The sequence below is a fragment of the Sceloporus occidentalis genome, unplaced genomic scaffold (assembly GCF_023333645.1).
Source record: "Sceloporus occidentalis isolate IW3139 unplaced genomic scaffold, rSceOcc1.0.p SCAF_2, whole genome shotgun sequence".
Lineage (NCBI taxonomy): Eukaryota > Metazoa > Chordata > Lepidosauria > Squamata > Phrynosomatidae > Sceloporus > Sceloporus occidentalis.
In genome coordinates this window covers 274,499,068-274,517,120 of record NW_028316982.1, presented here as the reverse complement: position 1 = coordinate 274,517,120, position 18,053 = coordinate 274,499,068, and the positions used below count along the sequence as shown (strand labels likewise).

The 18,053-nt window shown below is 42.6% G+C and overlaps 1 pseudogene; it reads right to left on the bottom strand.

Moving 5' to 3' along the window:
- Positions 1-11,896: 11,896 nt before the first annotated feature.
- On the bottom strand, positions 11,897-12,303 carry LOC149320262 (protein BTG3 pseudogene; annotated as a pseudogene).
- Positions 12,304-18,053: the final 5,750 nt, after the last annotated feature.

Genomic DNA, 18,053 nt, shown 5'->3' with positions numbered 1-18,053 from the left:
TAAATCTAACCAAGTCTCTTCTGGCCAGTTCCTTGGTTAAGGGATCCAAGAGCATCTCCAGACCCGGAATAGGAAGGCCTTGGGGGTCCTGGAAACGCATTGTCCAAGACAACAGGCTCCGAAATGGGATGCTTGGGAGACGACCCTTTTTCATCCATATGCCCTGATGTTCTGCAGGCTGTGTCTTGCATTATCCTTGGTTCCCACATGGACCAAGAGGAAGGGGTATTGGTCAGTAGGCTTGACCAGTCTCGTCAGCCTCTCTGTCACATCACGGATCTTTGCCCCAGGGAGACAACACACCTCTTGAGACTCTTGTTAGGCCTACAAATCACTGCTTCTGTACCCCTCAGCAAGGAGTCCCCCCACTTCAGTCAGCAATTCCTTGTAGAATATTAATCATCCGGTGACTGAAACCCAAGAACAGAACAAGCAGCATTACAGGGCCAGCATGTTGTTACAGCCCAGACTTAGAAGGGTGGAGATTTGAATTTAAATCTCTACGCAAGTCATGAAACTCACTTAAGAATCCACTGGGCAGGCCCTAATGCTTACCTTAGGTTGGTGGGCACTGCATTTCAGGCCCAAGCCACTTGGGATTGGGAAGATGAAAACACATCATTCATTAGATTTTCAGAGCAAAAAAGGAGAAACAGCCAGGGGCCCTTGCTGTTGTCCAGGGACAGGAGAAATGCAGGTCCCCAGGGCTATTTCTGTAGCCTTCACTGTCCAGAATTTTTTTAAGGCTTTTGCTCTCAAGTCCCCCTCCCCAAGCCCCCTTTCGGGGGTCTGGCAAGCAGTGCTGCTGTATTTTTTGCACTCTGGGCCATTTTTCTAAAAGGAAGGTTAAAAATGTCACTTCCTGTTGTAAAAGAGGCATTTGTTGCATGCCTTCAAGTCATTTCTAATTTATGGGTACCCTAAAGGTAACATATCATGGCTTTTCTTGGCAGAATTTGTTCAGAGCAGGTTTGCCCCTTGCCTTTCTCTGAAGCTGAGAAAGTGTGACTTGCCCAAAGTCGCCCAGTAGATTGACATGGCTGAGTGGGGATTTGAACCCTGGTCTCCCAGTACAACAATCAACCCACTATACCACACTGAGCTTGCCAAACCTGGGATGGTCAAAAATACAGGGAAATGAGACATTTGTGGGGGGGATGTTTTTGAAAGTTTTCTGTTGGGGTGCAGCAGGGGCATGCAGTTCTCCCAAAGTCTCCAGGCAGGGAAGGAAGGAAGGAAGGAAGGAAGGAAGGAAGGAAGGAAGGGCGGGCAATGTGGCCACCAACTTCCTCCAGGACATGACGCCATTCCCTCTCTGGGTGATCCTTTCGCCTTCCATCGGCCCATTCTAGATTCTTCACTCACTTCCCCAGGAATTAAAGAGGAAATAATGAATGTTGGCAACTAAATGAGATATTTATCTTGGCTTGTTTTTTCTACCTTTTCTTCTCTGCGAGAATGCTTTGGGATGCATTCTTCCTGGTAGTTACTATGGCTGTCTGAATTCTATCTTTCATATCTTTGGTTGCTTCCAAGACAATGCTCTTTTAATATCTATTGAATCAGAAATATTTTTGATTTCTGACATGATTGAATCGCACTCAGCAAGCTCTTCTTTTAATCATGCTACTGTCCTCCTTAGGACTTCCCTCTGCCTTCTATAATGAGGATATTGTATCCCGTGCAGTTTTCTTTTTGTGGAAAGATCTCGCTTTGCTTTGTGTGAAAGAAATAGGAGTTTTTCTGCTTCCCCACTCATGGTTTCTTTTACATTTTGTAAGTGGTTTATACAGTCATTAAGTGCATTTAATAGATGAGAGGAAAAGGAGCATATACTGGACTGATCTTGATCTACTGGCGTCCAGTTTGCCAGATCTTGCTTGGAGTGGTCAAGCACATGTTGCAGAACTTGGTTGAGTCACTGATACTCTGCCTTTTTGTATCTTGTTTGTTTGCCTCTGTTCCAAACATTTTGTTAGTGGTTTATACAATCATTAAGTACATTTAATAAATGAAAGGAAAAGGAGCATATACTGGACTGATCTTGATCTACTGGCGTCCAGTTTGCCAGATCTTGTTTGGAGTGGTCAAGCACATGTTGCAGAACTTGGTTGAGTCACTGATACTCTGCCTTTTTGTATCTTGTTCTGCTTTGTTTGCCTCTGTTCCAAACATCATGGCGCTCAATGGTGCCTTCTCAGTGGTCCTGGCACCTACATCTCTTCCCTCCTGCGCTTTGGGGGGGGGGCGGGGGCGGCCAGAGGCCTGTCAGACAGGATCCTCACGGCCTCCATAGCAATGGTGCTCCTCTTCCTTTTCATCCGTCAATCGCGAAATCTTGCAAATCGTGCTTTGCCATTTCCTGAAAGGTGGGTGACGTTGTGGGCAAGCGACGCCTCCCAGATTGACTGCTGCAAATGGGGATTGGGTTACGGAAAAGCTTGTATTGCCATCCATTCAGAGATGGACTCTCTGCCTTTTTGTATCTTGTTCTGCTTTGTTTGCCTCTGTTCCAAACATCGTGGCGCTCAATGGTGCCTTCTCAGTGGTCCTGGCACCTACATCCCTTCACTCCTGCTCTTTTGGGGGGGGGGGGGCGGCCAGAGGCCTGTCGTGTCAGGGATGATGGGAGTTGTTGCTCTTCACCTCTGGCTCGAACTCACCACTTTGTTACGCACCGGCGCTGACCAGTTTTGGCCAGTGGTTAAAGCTTTGCTCTAAAGCAGCAGAGTTACAGAGAATAGGCTGAAGACCCTGACAAACTCTCCAAGCCTTCTCACTCTTGCTTCCACAGAAGTCTTCCCACTTCTTCAGGATCCAGCTGGCTCTTGTCTCTTCACCCAAGACACCAGACAACTCAATAGTCTTATATAAAAGATCTACTTTATTCTACTATATACAGCTCCAAAACTATCCAATACTCCTACCCACTACTACTACCCACAAAATACATTGGGATTCATAGCCATTATTATAGTTATTGCAAAATACCACCCACTCTTGTCAGTTTCCACCCAGTGGGCGTGTACATCCACTCTCATTGGTTCTCTTGTTTCTACCCACAATTAATGATTTCATCATCTCAGCCTTGACCACTTAACAATTCTCAGGTGTGTTCAATTATCCACTTTGCATTTCTGTCCTTGGCATTTAGGACTTGCTAATTCCATTACCTTTTACACCTGTGTGGCTCTTAATTGCTTCTGCTGAGTCATCCTGACTCTCACATACATGTTTTATTTCATTCACTGTATATCCCATGTTGCTTTTTCCTTAACAATCCCCTCCGAAATAAAATATTGTATGTGGCTTACAATGTCATTCCAACCATTTGTGTCAACCTTTCATGTTTTTCCACCGTTAAAGCTTTAGTAAACAAATCTGCAATGTTATTTTGTGTTTCTATGTACCTCAATTCTATTTCTCCTTTTTGAACCATGTCTCTTACATTTTGGTACCTTACACCCACATATTTGGTTCTGTTCTTCAAACTTTCTGTTTCAGCCATTGCTATGCATGATTGTGAATCTTCTTGAATTTCTACAGGTACTCTGAAATTTTCGTTTAAGTCATTTAACAATTGTTCAAGCCATTGTACCTCATTCACAATTTCGTTCAAAGCTGCAGATTCTGCTTCAGATGTGCTTAACGCTACGTTTCTTCGTTTTCTGCTTCTCCATACTATTGGACTTTCACTATATTTGATTATCATTCCTGTGACTGACTTCTTGTCTTCTAACTCTGACGCAAACAAACTGTCTACATAGCAATCTAAATCTGCATTACTGCTTCTGATGATTAACTTTTTGTCTAAAGTCCCTTTCAAATATCTTAACAAGTGTTTCACAGCTGTCCAATCCTCAACTTTAGGATCACAAAGTCTTCTGGATAAAACGTTCACGGCATATGAAATGTCTGGTCTAGTGTGGCAAGAAATGAATTGTAGAGATCCTATTATGCTCCTGAAAAATGTCTTGTCCTCAAAATCTCTGGTTGTTGGCTCAGAAACGAAACCAGTTGTCATTGGAGCTCTAACTATCTTAGCACTCTGTAGTCCACACTTTTCAATCAAGTTCTCTATCTTCTTTCTCTGGCTTAACAAACAATGTCCTTCTTGTGTCCATTCAACATTAATGCCCAAATAAGATTTCAACAAACCTAGATCTTTTAAAACAAACTTTTCAGACAATTCTCTTTTCACTGACTCTATTTCCTGTTTAGACTTTGCTGCCACGCACAAGTCATCCACATAAATCACCAACACTATGTCTCCTTTTGTATAAACACAAGCATCTGCTACGCTTCTTTTGTATCCTAACTTAACCAACTCGTCATTAATGCACAAATTCCAAGCTCTGGCACTCTGTTTTAAACCATATAATGCCTTCTTCAATCTATAAACCTTCTGACTTCCATTCTCTTCAAAACCTTGTGGCTGTTCCATAAAAATTTCTTCATCCAAAGTTGCATTTAAATAAGCCATTTCAAAATCAAAATGTTCCACAACTAAATTCCTTCTTGCTGCTACAGCTAAACCATTCTCAAACTTTCTGGCTTTGCTGTTGGAGAGTAAGTCTTGTCAAAATTCTCATATTGCTGTTGAGCAAAACCCTTAGCTACTAATCTTGCTTTGTACTTAATGCTTCCATCAGGCATTTCCTTTCTCTTATACACTCATTTACAACCAATCACTTTCTTATCTCTGGGTCTATCCACAATTTCAAAAACATTTTTGTTCACTAGGCAACTAAATTCACTATCCATTGCTTCACACCATCTTTCCTGTTCTTCCCTAGAAAAGGTTTCTAACTCTTCAAAACTCTCAGGCTCTTCTATAACTGTACAAGCTCTTGCCTGTGTCACAACAAACCTATCTGGTGACTTCCTAACTCTGTGACTACGCCTGGGTATGAATTCTGCCGTTCTGCCTCTCTCCTCATCACTGTCTGCACTAGAAGTTGTTGTCTTTCTGCTATACCTTTTGTCTTCTGTCATCCTAGTGGTTACTGGTCTTGTTTGTGTCTCCCCATCTGAGGTACTACCACTACTGCTAGTAGAGGCTTCTGGCTTGACTGAAACCCCTCCGTTTCCTGAAGTTGGTTCAGTCTGGGCTTCCTGCTCACTTGAGCTTCCTAGCCTCAAGAACACTTCTTTATTGGCATGCAGCTTGTCCCAGCCAGCATGTCTCTCAAAATTTGCAGACCTGGAGTACTGTACTTCTCTTCTTCCCAAAAGAAACTTATAGCTATTTCCTGAATATCCTAAGAACATTAGCCTTTTGCTTTTTGGTTCTCCTTTTCTCCTAAAACAAGCAGGTATGTACACATGTGCATATTGTCCAAAAACTCTTAAATACTTGAAATTTGGCACTCTCCCATACAACACTCTGTAGGGAATGTCTTCAATCTCAGAATGAAACAACCTGTTGCTTATGTGTATGGCAGTCAGAGTTGCTTCACCCCAGAAGCTTTCTCTAACCCCTGCATCTGCCATCAAACAAGCAGAAATCCTTTTAATGTCCTGGATTTTCCTTTCAGCTAAACCATCCTCACTAGGACAAGCAGGGTTAGTGGTTTCATGCCTTATCCCCACCTTCTGGAACCAATTATACAGCTGGTTGTTTAAAAATTCGCCTCCTCTATCTGTAACAATAGTCCCAACTCTGCTATCAAATTGTCTTTCTACCATTCTTACCCATGCTTTCAAACTTTGCCCAGCATCAGACTTATTTTTCAATATTCTTACAAAAGCATATCTTGAATATCTATCCACAATTACTAGGAAATACCTGCTTCCTCCTAAAGACAAACAATTTGCTTGGGCTACATCAGCATGTACAAATTGAAATGGTCTTTGAGCAATTCTCTTAGATCTCTTAGCAACTGGAAAAGCTCTGACCTTCACTTGATTACAAAAAGTACAGTCTAAATGATTTTTGCATTCTGCCACTTTTAGATCTGGACACATGCTTATTAAATTCTTTAAACACTTGAAACTTGCATGGCCAAATTTTCTATGGAGCTCATGTATGCAGTCTTTGTGCATCGGAACATTATCAATACTATTAGCATTCTCAACCTTGTAATTATCAACATTTTCTTCCAAGAAATAAAGTTTATCCTTTTTCAAGCCTATGCCACGCAGTTCCCCATTCAAGGTTATTTTACACAAGTTCTTTTCAGATGTGACTATGTAGTCTCTGTCTGTTAATCTGCTCACTGATAACAAATTGTTTTCTAATTCCTTTACATGCAAAACATCATTAAAGTTTTCTTTTAGCCCTGGAATGTAAACTGTCCCCATTTGATTTACAGTACTGAGCTCATTCCCATCAGCCAAAACTACAGCATTTACATTGGCTGGCTTCTTATCACTAATTAAGTTAATGTTATTACACATGGAGGTCGAAGCTCCTGAATCTACAAGCCATTTGGAGTTTGCATTTTGTTTTTCCTTGATCATGGTGGCAAACACCTTATTATTATTTCTATTGTCCTTCAAAAATGGCGGCTTGGACTGCTTCTGCCTCTGATCGTGCCGTGGTTGCCATCTGCTCTCTTGCTTGCTTCTCTCAGCAGCCAACTGCTTGCAGTGCCTCTGCAGATGTCCAATCTTCTTGCAGTAGAAACATTTTCTTTGTTCCCTCGAAGAAGCTGCCTGCTCCAGCCCACGCACATCAGGCTTGGCTTGCTCACTTGGCACACTCTTAGAAGTTGCTGCGTCATTTCTCTCAGACTGTCTCCTCTGGTTTTCTTCCAAGATCCTGGCCACAATTAAGTCTCTAGTCAACTCTGCTTCCGGTAAGTTTTGCAAACTGTTGGTAATGTTCCCCCAAGAAGGGTCTAATGATTCAATCAATATGTAGCACTGCTGTTCTCTACTTATTTTAACTCCTCTTAGCTCAGCCTGCACAAACAAGTCTTGCATCGTTTTCAAATGTTCTATCACACAGTGCCCTTTTGCCATCTTCTGCCTATAAATTCTCTTAGACCATAGCATTTCTGCAAAGGCAGTCGAAGGTGTGTGTAATCTTTGAAGTGTTTCCCACACATCTTTCGCGGTTTGTTTATCCCTTAAGTTATTAATCAAGTCTTCTTCCAGCATTAGAAAAAGACAGGCTTTGGTTTTGTTATCTTTCTCTTTCGTGGCTGCATTTGCATCAGCTGGCAGCCCGGCTTCAACTGTGGCCCACAAACTTTCTTTTACTAGCAGAGACTGGGCATAAATCTTCCAGGTGGAGTAGTTGCTTCTATTCAATTTACTAAACTTCAAAATCTCCATCCTAATTTGTGCAGTGACTCAATTGACACAGTCCTTCTGAGTTTGCACAGCTGACCCCTTTCGGCCTTAATCAAAACACAGGAGGAGTTACTCACGGAGCTTATCAGTGCAGCGCAAACAGCTTGCTCTGATCTGTCTTCCACAAAACTGTCTTCCACTCTCTGGAACTTTCAGCTTCTGTGGATGCTGGGTGCTGCAGTAACTGGGCCCATAACCCTTGTCAGGGATGATGGGAGTTGTTGCTCTTCACCTCTGGCTCGAACTCACCACTTTGTTACGCACCGGCGCTGACCAGTTTTGGCCAGTGGTTAAAGCTTTGCTCTAAAGCAGCAGAGTTACAGAGAATAGGCTGAAGACCCTGACATTTAAAGCCAAATCTATATACACTCACACATATGTAAATGTTAAACATCTGAATACAGGAACATAGCTGTGTGTTAATATTGAAATAAATCTATATTTTATTGCTAATTTTTAATATAGGAATTAACTTTTGTTAAAAGGACAACTTACCCAAATCTCCCTCAGGAATTGCCTCGCGAGCCCTGGGAGGAGGTGGAGATGCATTCCTCCCTGCATTGTAAGAAAGATGTAGAGGTTATATATGGTTTTCAAATAATGTAATTTTTATAAAATATATTAATTCCTGCATGATTCCATCCTGCATAGGCCGTGAATATGTGACCCTGATGCTATGTTTTCCTCTTAGAGGAACAGTCAGAGAATAACATGGCTATGTTTCCTCATAGACGTAGGGACAGCATGTCAAATCTATTTCATGGTCAGTTGTTTTCAAATAATACAATTTAACTAAAATCTATTAATTTCTGTAGTAAAAAAATAAATATTATTAAAAATATTAATAATGATGTAATATTAATAACTTTAAGTAGATGTGTTTAAATCATGTGCTTTGTAAAAGTACATGCTATTATCAATAACAATATAATAATTGTTTTCTGTAAACAATATTGATCCAAAACATGTGTATGTGATGATATATATATAAATCTACATTAATATATCAGTGCATATTTTAAGCCCCAAAGTAAATTAAGTTAATGTAATAAATGAAATGAAATTAGTTGAAATAGAAGTAATTAAGTTTGTTAATTAATGTATAAACTGAACTTCTACTTAAATTTAGATAAATTAATTAATTAATCTAATCTTATTAATCATTATTAAATAACTATAAATAATATTATAAAATTAATTACCTGCAGGAAATCTCTCCTTTGGATGAGGACTCCCCGCAATTTCCCACAATTCCCTCATCATCTGGAAATGTGGGAACTTTTGAAGCTCCGAGGGAGGGGGATTTGGCCCAAATCTCTCTATCAGGGCATAAAATGCCCCTTTTAAATATTTAAATTTGCGGCGGGCCATGTGCCCGTCCCGTACATACCCTCCCTGTGTCCTCAGCCCAGCAGCCACTCTCTGGAAAATATGAATGTTTTTCCGAGGAGTGGACTGCATGAGTTGGGGAATCACACCAGGGGTATCCCTAAGGATACCAAGCATCATTTCAACCTCCTCTGTCCGCCGGTACATGAACCTCCTTACTCTTTCCGCCGCCATCTTCACTACCCACAAGTCCTGACCCTGGAAACAGCCCCTTATATACTCCCCAGGGAAAACAGCAGGAGGTAGCCGAAAAGGCAATGCTTAATGTGTAATGGGTCAACTTCGCCTTGCAGCGCTGCCTGGGAGGAAATAAATGTTATGAAGTTGGCGCTCCAAGTTCCAAAAGAAGTAATTGCTGCAAAATAGATTTTAAAGGCTCTTGAAAGTGCAGAATAGGAAGCTATAAAGCACATATTGGAATGGTGCTAACGGGTGCTGAAGTTAACATAGGGATCATGAACGTACAATGCAATATGTATGAGGCGCTTCATCCAATAAGAGATTAAGCGACCATTGACCCGTTGCATTCCAACGGAGAGTGTAACCTGTTCGTTTTGAAACTGGAGCGCCAAATTCTGTGGCCAATAGTAAAGCGCAGCACTTGCTGGCTGGACTTTGCTGTGAGGGACATGGTGCTTTGGAAAGTGTTGTAGGAGAGATGGGCTGCAAGCATGGATGGATGGTTGGATAGATATATGTGCACTAGTTAAGATAATAATGATGAAATGCAAAAGCCATTTTTCGTTTTATTAATTGACAATGGTGGATTAAGCTGTTGCATTTCATCAATTTAAAACACATAAATGGCCGTGATGTACCGGGAAGAGTGCTGATCACGTGTACATGTGGTCTACTAGTCCTCATTGCAACCATGGAGAAAGTATTAATAACTGTTACTGCAATGTGTATCAGCTTTAACTAAATGTAAAGTACAATGAAGTTAGACAACTTGCGATTACGAACATAACTTTATTTTCATGACCAAAAATATGTGAAAATGCACTATACAAGGACATTATCATAGGCAGTACATAAATGTTTTTTGCTTAAGTAAATTTCAATATAACATTTTTAATACTGTAACTGAAGTTATGAATTAAAATACTCCACAAAGGCATCTCTAATCCTCTCCCCCTTTTCCCTCTCCTGTTGATCAGTCATATAAGTGGTTGGGTCAATGACATATGTCTCAGGAGAAGTGTTTTGTCCCAGTAGGACTTCTCCATTGCTCTCTATGATGTTATGCAGAATACAGCAAGTTAAAATGGCAGAAGGTAAATTTTCAAGAGACAGGTCTAGACCTTTAAGCAGTGCTTGAAATCTAGATTTCAAACGCCCAAATGATCTTTCAACCACGATCCTCGCTCGAGATAATCTCTTATTATAAACTCCCTCCCTCCTGGAATGCCCGATCTTAAACGGAATGAGCAAGAAAGGCTTTATGGGATATCCACCATCGCCCAAAAGAAGCGGCCCGACCTGTTGCCCTTTAATTGTCAATGTCGGACAACCGGGAACATACAGTCCAGCTTTTAATGCGTGGTAGATAGGGGATTCCTGCAGGACATGACTGTCGTGATTTGTTCCTGCATGTCCACAGAACAGATCTATAAATCTTCCAGTGTGATCACATGTTGCCTGTAGAATCATAGAGTGTTGCTGTTTCCGATTTATGTACTGCGGTCCCTCGTGAGCAGGTGCCTTGATCGTCATGTGGCATCCGTCAATTGCTCCAATCACCTGGGGAAACCCCAGCGCTTCAAAGCCAGACATATTCTGTGATTGCAAAATAGACCAGAAAAATAACATTAGAAATATAATAAGCACAGCACATGCTGTAGATGATCTAAATTTAAATTTTTAAGAAGATAGATACATAGATAGATAGATGGATGGATAAAAAGACACAACGACAGGCAGGCAGGCAGTCAGAGATACTAGCTGAGACAATGACAGATTAGCTGAGACAATGACAGACTGGTATATATAAATAGATAGATAGATAGATAGATAGATAGATAGATAGATAGGCAGACAGTTAAGTAGATGGATGGATGGATGGATGGAAGGATGCATGGATGGATGGATGGAAGATATTGAGATGAATAGATAGATAGATAGATAGATAGATAGATAGATAGATAGATAGACAGACCTTTCTATAGTCTCCTAGATAGACAGCCCTCCACAGTAGAACCATTTCCATACACAGGAACACCTCAATGATAGCCTTGTATGCTGTTGACTTTCCAACACCGAAAAAAGTTCCAACTGTGGCATATGAACCACCATGTGCCAGGTACAATATGGCCATGGCAATTTGCTTTTCTACAGGAACTGCCTTACGGAACCGTGTGTTTTGCCGGGAAAGATGGGGACGCAGCTCGTCAGCAATCATTTTGAAAACCGCGCGTGGCATTCTGAAGAACTGCCTCCAATTAGAGTCAGACCAGACAGTTCTAGCGTAGACGTTCCAGTGCACATCAGACTTGGGGTATATCCACCACCTTCTAGCCATCGGCTGAAAGCAGATCTGGGCGCCTTGCCGAAAGAAAGGAAGCATTTCATCCAAAATTAAAATATAACTTCTCATTTCTGCAGCATGCTCTCCGCTGTCACACAATGTCAAAACTGCTCCGCATTGGACCATAAGTTTCTCAATAAGCAATGTGATCAATGAAAACATATACTCAAATTTCTGACGACGATCCATGATTGCTGAGATCTCGAGCAAAGGTGAACCAGGTACAAGTGGGAGGGGAAGGAGGGAAATGTATATAAGGCTAACAGCGCTTATGACGTTTGATCGATTAAGCGCCCTGATTGGTCCACTTTTTTAAAAAAACCGCCAAAAATAAAGCGATTTACAAACGGTCAACATATGTGGAAATGATGCCAAAAGATAAATCGCTTCCAAATAATCCGGTTTAAGCTTACGTCATTCTGACGTACTATTGATTGACAGCTCCAAATAAGGTATGGAGAAGAAAAACCGCTTTATTTAAACACCGATTTCAAGCCAAGTAAGAACGCTTGCAGGTAAATACATCGATTTAAATTGCCAAATGGGCACGATAAAAAAAGCGGTTCGGAAAGCGGGATAAGAACAGTGTTTTTTTTAATCGATTTTATTAAAACCGTTTTATCTTAAACCGTTTCAAATCTTAAGTGAGAACATCCCCACAATTTACAAAAAATTACAGTAATTTCAAATTACAATTATATCATGACATGATACACTGCTGCTACTGCTCTCTTCTTCTTCTTCCTTCACTGTGAAATGGTGGGAGCTCTCACTGAGTCTGTAGCAGACATCTCCAGGGTCAATCCAGAGTGTGAATTCCAGGGTAATTTTAATTCTCAATATTGCAAACCACTCTCTTTGCAAGCTTTCAGGAGCGACTTGTCTACAGGGGAATTCCTATTGATCCGGATATACCTGTACGCCTGTCCTTTCATAGGCTTCTCCGGGTACCAATGGCCAGTGTAACGCTCGCACAAAATGGCAATTAGGTGCTCACCGAACTTCTCCACCCGCTCTTTGTCCACTTTCTCATTCCGTGTCTTCACTATGCGACAGAGAAACCGGACTGCCTTTCCTACGTCGTCTTTCATGGCTTTTAACCTTATTATGGCTTTCTCCCCTTTGAACCATTTCCATATGGCCTGCGATGGATGTCTCCTGTTCCATTAGTGTATTCTCTAAACTCTGAGCGTGAATCGTCTCTCTTGCCCTATCCACATAATAGATTTTGCTTTTAGCCTCATTGACCATGGCCCCCGAAGCCTTTCCATAGTCTTTCAGACAGGTGACCGCTCTCTCCACCTCCTCTTTCTTTGATATAAAGACATAAACGTCATCTGTGTGAGCTACCGCTTTCAGCGCTTTAACGCCTGCCTCGCCGTCAGCCAACGCTGTCGGGAAAGGGATAAACCCTCTGATGCCAAGGTCTTGTTGGACCAGGGTCAGTAATGGGTCTATTGCCAAAACAAAGAGCAATGGACTCAGCGGACAGCCTTGTCTTAAGCCTGATCTTATCCGAATCCTTTGGCCTCTACATCCGTTAACCTGTGGAATCACTTCGGCTCTCCTATACAAAAGTTGAAGCCACCTAATAAAACCTACAGGAATCCCTTTAAACTCCAAAACCTTCCACAAGTAGTTTTGATTTACTCGGTCGAAGGCTTTAGATTGATCTACTTGCAGGATCCCGTTCGTGTCCTTAATGTTCCCCGTCCCTTGGAAGAATTCTCTCCACAAAGCTAAGAATGCTGTCATTTTCCTCCCAGGCACCGCACTCGTCTGAGTACCTACCACCAGTTTCGATATGACCTTTACCAGTCTATTATTCAGGACTTTGGCCAAAATCCTGTAGTCCACATTAGTGAGGGTGATGGGACGCCAGTTTTCTGGAAGCGTGGCATCTCCTGCCTTGGGCAGGAAAATAAGGAGACCAGTATAAAAACTGTCTCCCAAGTTCTCTGTCTCCAGAGCGGTGTTAAAAACTCCTGCCAAGATGGTACTCATGGTCTCTTTAAACCTTTTGTAGAAGCTATAATTGAGACCGTCGGGGCCAGGGGCCGACTTGACCCTCCCTTCCGCAATCACTCTCTTGACCTCCTCCGGTGTGATGGGTCTACAAAACCCTTCCTTCTCCTCTGCCGTCAAGAGGCCCTGATGGCTATCCCTGTTCACCCTTTTCAAGAAGTTATCTATCGTCTTGGCCTCAATGTTTTGTCCCTCGTACAATTCTCCATACAGCTGTCCCATCAGCGAAAGCATCTCCCTAGTATTGCTTACGGTCTGACCGTCTTTCTTATTCTGGAGGCTAGTCATTTCCTCACTTCTAATCTTTCCTATCCTGTCTTTTTCCCATTCTCCTTTCTCCAAAACCGGTCCTTTTGTCCTATTCCTCTGCCTTTCTACCCTGATCTTCCTCTGTTGTTTGTGATAGTCTCTAATCTTCATCTTGGCTTGATCCAACTTTTGCTGATCATAAGGAAACCCCTTACTAATCCTATAATGGATCTTCAAAAAGAGATAAAGTGCTTCTTGGTAATCTTTTAGCTCTTGTTTATAATAGCCCTTCAGTAACTGCACACACCATTCTTTCATGGCTCTCTTGAGCTCTTCCCACCATGAAACTGGGACAAAGTCTCCTTTTCCTTTTAACAATTGCAGAAGAGCGATTTTCTTTTCCAGCTCTAGGACACATCTTTCGTCCTCCATCATTCGGGGTGAGATCCTCCAAAGAGGCCTCCCCTTCTCTACTTTGGTTCCCATCCGGAATCCTATCCTAAGCATCCCATGATCAGACCATGGAGTCAGAATTACTTTGGTACTTTCCGGAATCAAACATTTTTCTGCCCAAATTTGGTCTAAACGACTTGCAAAACGCGGGTGGAAAAAGGTAAACGCCACTCCTTGCAACAAAGGATAGTTTGAAATGAAAGTTTTCCTCCTCCAAGATGGGAAAAAATCCAACTGGTTCTCTATTAAAAGACCTTTATCTTCTAAATTCAACTCTTTAGCTAATAAGTCTTGTAAGCCTCGTTCTTCATTTGTGAGAGGGCTTTCTCTCTTCCCTTTCCCCAGGTTATCCCTTGTTAAATTGAAATGGTCTGCCAATCTAGTTCTGTTATTAAAGTCCCCTAAAATCATCAAATCCCTCCTTGTCTCCACATAATCCCTCAATGACTGCCACAGCCGTTTCCTTTCAGTCAGCGTTACCGGAGCATAAACCACGCACATCCGAAATCGTCTGTGCCCTGAACCTTTCTGCTTCCTGTTCAATTGTAGATTGAAGTCCACAACTAGCAGTTGCCCCGGTTCCACTTCTATTTTCCTCACAATCCGAAGGTCTGGTCTATAGCGGAATAAAACCCCTACTCCACCCCGACCGGTTTCGTTGTAAGACCATAATAATAATAATAATAATAATAATATAAAGTCGAAGACTTTCATGGCCAGCATCCATGTTTTTTTGTGAGTTTTTCGGGCTCTGTGGCCATGTTCTAGCAGAGTTTCTTCCTGACGTTTTGCCCACAGCATCTGTGGCATCTGGCATCTTCAGAGAATGCTTTGGCTGGAAAAAGTGGGTCTGTGTATCTCCTGTGTGAGCCTGGGAACGCAGGAGGGATTTGCCTGTGTCTTGTTCTGGGAGGCTCATGCAAAAGAGGAGGATGAGCGTCTGCTAATTGGGGAGCATGATCTGCTGGGAAAGCCCCTGGCTCTTCTGATGAGTGGTTTCCCATTTGCTGAGTCCTGATTTTGCTATTCCTCAGGACTGGGAGCCAAACCTTGTTCACTTTCAGGGTTTCCTCTTTCATGTTGAAATTGTCCAGGTGTTTTTGGATCTCAATGGCTCCCCTGTGCATCCTGACATGGGAGTGGTTGGCATGGTCCAGGATTTCAGTGTTTTCAGACAGTATTTTATGCCCAGGATGGTTTGTGGCATGTTCTGCTACTGATTGTGCTCCTTTTTTGTCCTGGGTGATGGTTGGAGTTCTTGTGCAGGTATCTATTGGTCTGTATGTGTGGGTTTTCAGTATACTGTGTGACCCAAACATAGGTTCGGTTTGCAGATGACTAGGACATCCAAAAATGGCAGTGTTCCTTCATTTTCTTTTTCCATAGTGAATAGAGATATGAAAACTTAAAATGAAGATTTAGTTTACATCTTACAAGGCGATGAGGGTAGATGGGGATGAGCTTTCTTTAGGCCACCTTTTCTAGGCCCCTCTCCATATGGAGCAAGCAGTGCTCTCCTTAAAAAAGGCTGCTTGGTCATTCAAGATGCTGCCGAACAAGACTATCATCCCCGGTCCGTCTCGAGCAACCAAAGTCCTGAACCGCCTGCATGCAGGGTTGGGTCTGCGGCTTCCAGTGCATCTTTACACCTGCCGTTTCGTCCCTCGCCTATCGCTACAGGGCTTTTTCGGAGATTGGATGTGTCCTTCAAGCCTGTGCAATGGATTTTTCTGGTGGAGCGCAGTGTGCACAGAACTGGCCTCACCCTTTAAACCAGAGGTTCGTCTGCTGAGGCCTTGACAAGCATGGACAGTGGCAGCGAGGTCCTCGGGTTGTAGGTTTGATTAGAGTTTCCTTCTCTGAGATGGTTGACCTTGCAGGGTTAGATGAGCACCATCCACCCGGGTTTGGGATGAGAGTTTTCCTTCTCCTAGGATGGTTGCACCCTTTGGCGCTCTTGGCTCTCCCTTCGGTTGTGACCTCTCTGGCATGGGAGGCCCTGCCGGTGGTTGTTATACCACCGCCTGCATAGCTCACAACTTCACTGGGGTAGGCAAGCCTCTCCCCCGCAACAAGCGGGCGTCAATGGAGAGGTTCGCTAGAAGTAGGGAAAAATTGAATTATGGCATAGTTTGGGTGCGTTGCTATTTCTGTCCATCTGGAAAGGGGCTTCTTGCAGCCGCCAGTTTGAGGCCCCTTAAACATTCCCTGAAGAAGCAAGGAGCGTCTCTCTTCGTCTTCAAGGCGCCAGCCGTGAGCCTGGGCTCAGTCCTAAACTGAGTCTCTGTCCAAAATAGAGGAGACCTCCTGAACCCTAAAAACAGACCTATGTGCCGACTTGGCAAAGCTCCTCTTGATCCACTGAGATTTCGGCAAACATTTCTCAAAGGCTCTTAAGCTTAAGAACTACACAGGCTGCTAGAGTTGTATCCATGTAGCCTCTTGTAACCCTAACCCTAACCAAGAACCACATTATAAATACATTATGCAGTTGCCGCTTTGCTCCATGCCTCAATGTGGGACTTTGCTGTCTGCATGCGCTCCTTTTGCTGTTCTGTGTTGATGCCCATTTCATTCCATAAAGCTTGCAGCTTCCTCAATGCTTCAATGACTTTGCTAGTAATTGAGGAAACCAAAACCTCGCTAAACAAGGATAAAAAAGAAAAGTAGTGAGCAATTCCAGGTCTATGGCTTCGTTTACCCCCCAGAGCTCCCCATTTTAATCCCGTTCAGCCTCTGTTGATGTTATTATAAAAGGCACCTGAGTGGACCAACTACAACTCTTGGTTTCATTAACATAAAACCTATCTAGGTTCTTCCTCCTCCTTTTTTCTACCTACAAAGAAGGTGTGTGTTTTACCTAAGCACAGACACAGTCCAAATGCACTCGCAGAAAAGGAGGGGTTTTAGTGGTTTCTGGATGCATAAGAAACTAAGCCATCATCATCATCATCATCATCATCGTAGTCTGTGCTTCAGAATAAAAGGTGTATTCTCTGGCTTGCTTATACTCACATCTCCAAACATCCTCCATGGAAAAGTCCTCAGTTTACCTTGTGATTTCCTTATAAAACGCTGGGTCCTGTTGGGTTTTCTGTCGGTTTAAGGTTCGACAACTGCATTGAAGTCTCCTAGCAGCAATATATTTCTGTGCTCTGTGTTTTGTCACTCTTTGTGGGTTTGAGTAGAGAGGGTCTCCCTGTTTTCTTTAGGGGCGCATATTATCCCTGCTGCCAAAACATCCTTGGTTTTTATCTCTACTGCTCTACAAGATCCATGTTCATCTTTCAACATCTCTCTAGAGCCGTGTTTATTATTTCCATAGATGGCTACTCCTTTTTGTTCTCATTATTATTATCTCTAGATGAACGATAGCATCTTCCCAGTTGAGGGTTTCTAAGAAGCCTTTCCTTGCTGCTCTTAGGTTTGGTCTCTTGAATACATACAATGTCATTTATAGGTTTTTCTAGATAATGAAAATTACGTTACGCTTATATTTTGAATTCAAGCCTTTCACATTCCAGAATGATATCTTTACCATCGTTTTTATTTTGTTATGATCGTTTGTGTATTTTGACACCTCTGCAACTGGGAAACAAGAACTCAGTTTTAATATCCATACAATACAATTGCCAACACATGGCCCAAAATGACATGTGCAGGAAGTGTGCGGCTGTGCCTTTCTGTGTGTGCGGATATGCTTACGTGGTAGAAAGGGTTCATAACTGCATGCACAACTACATAAGTATGTTAGAAAGATCTGTCAGACTTCAATCTGATGCTCCTTACCTGAAGGATGGAGGCTGGCCCATTGTGACCTCAGCCTGATGCTCCTTACCTGAAGGATGGAGGTTGGCCCATTGTGACTTCAATCTGATGCTCCTTACCTGAAGGATGGAGGTTGGCCCATTGTGACTTCAATCTGATGCTCCTTACCTGAAGGAAGGAGGCTGTCCTATTGTGACTTCAGTCTGATGCTCCTTACCTGAAGGATGGAGGCTGTCCTATTGTGACTTCAATCTGATGCTCCTTACCTGAAGGATGGAGGCTGGCCATTGTGACTTCAATCTGATGGTCCTTACCTGAAGGATGGAGGCTGGCCCATTGTGACCTC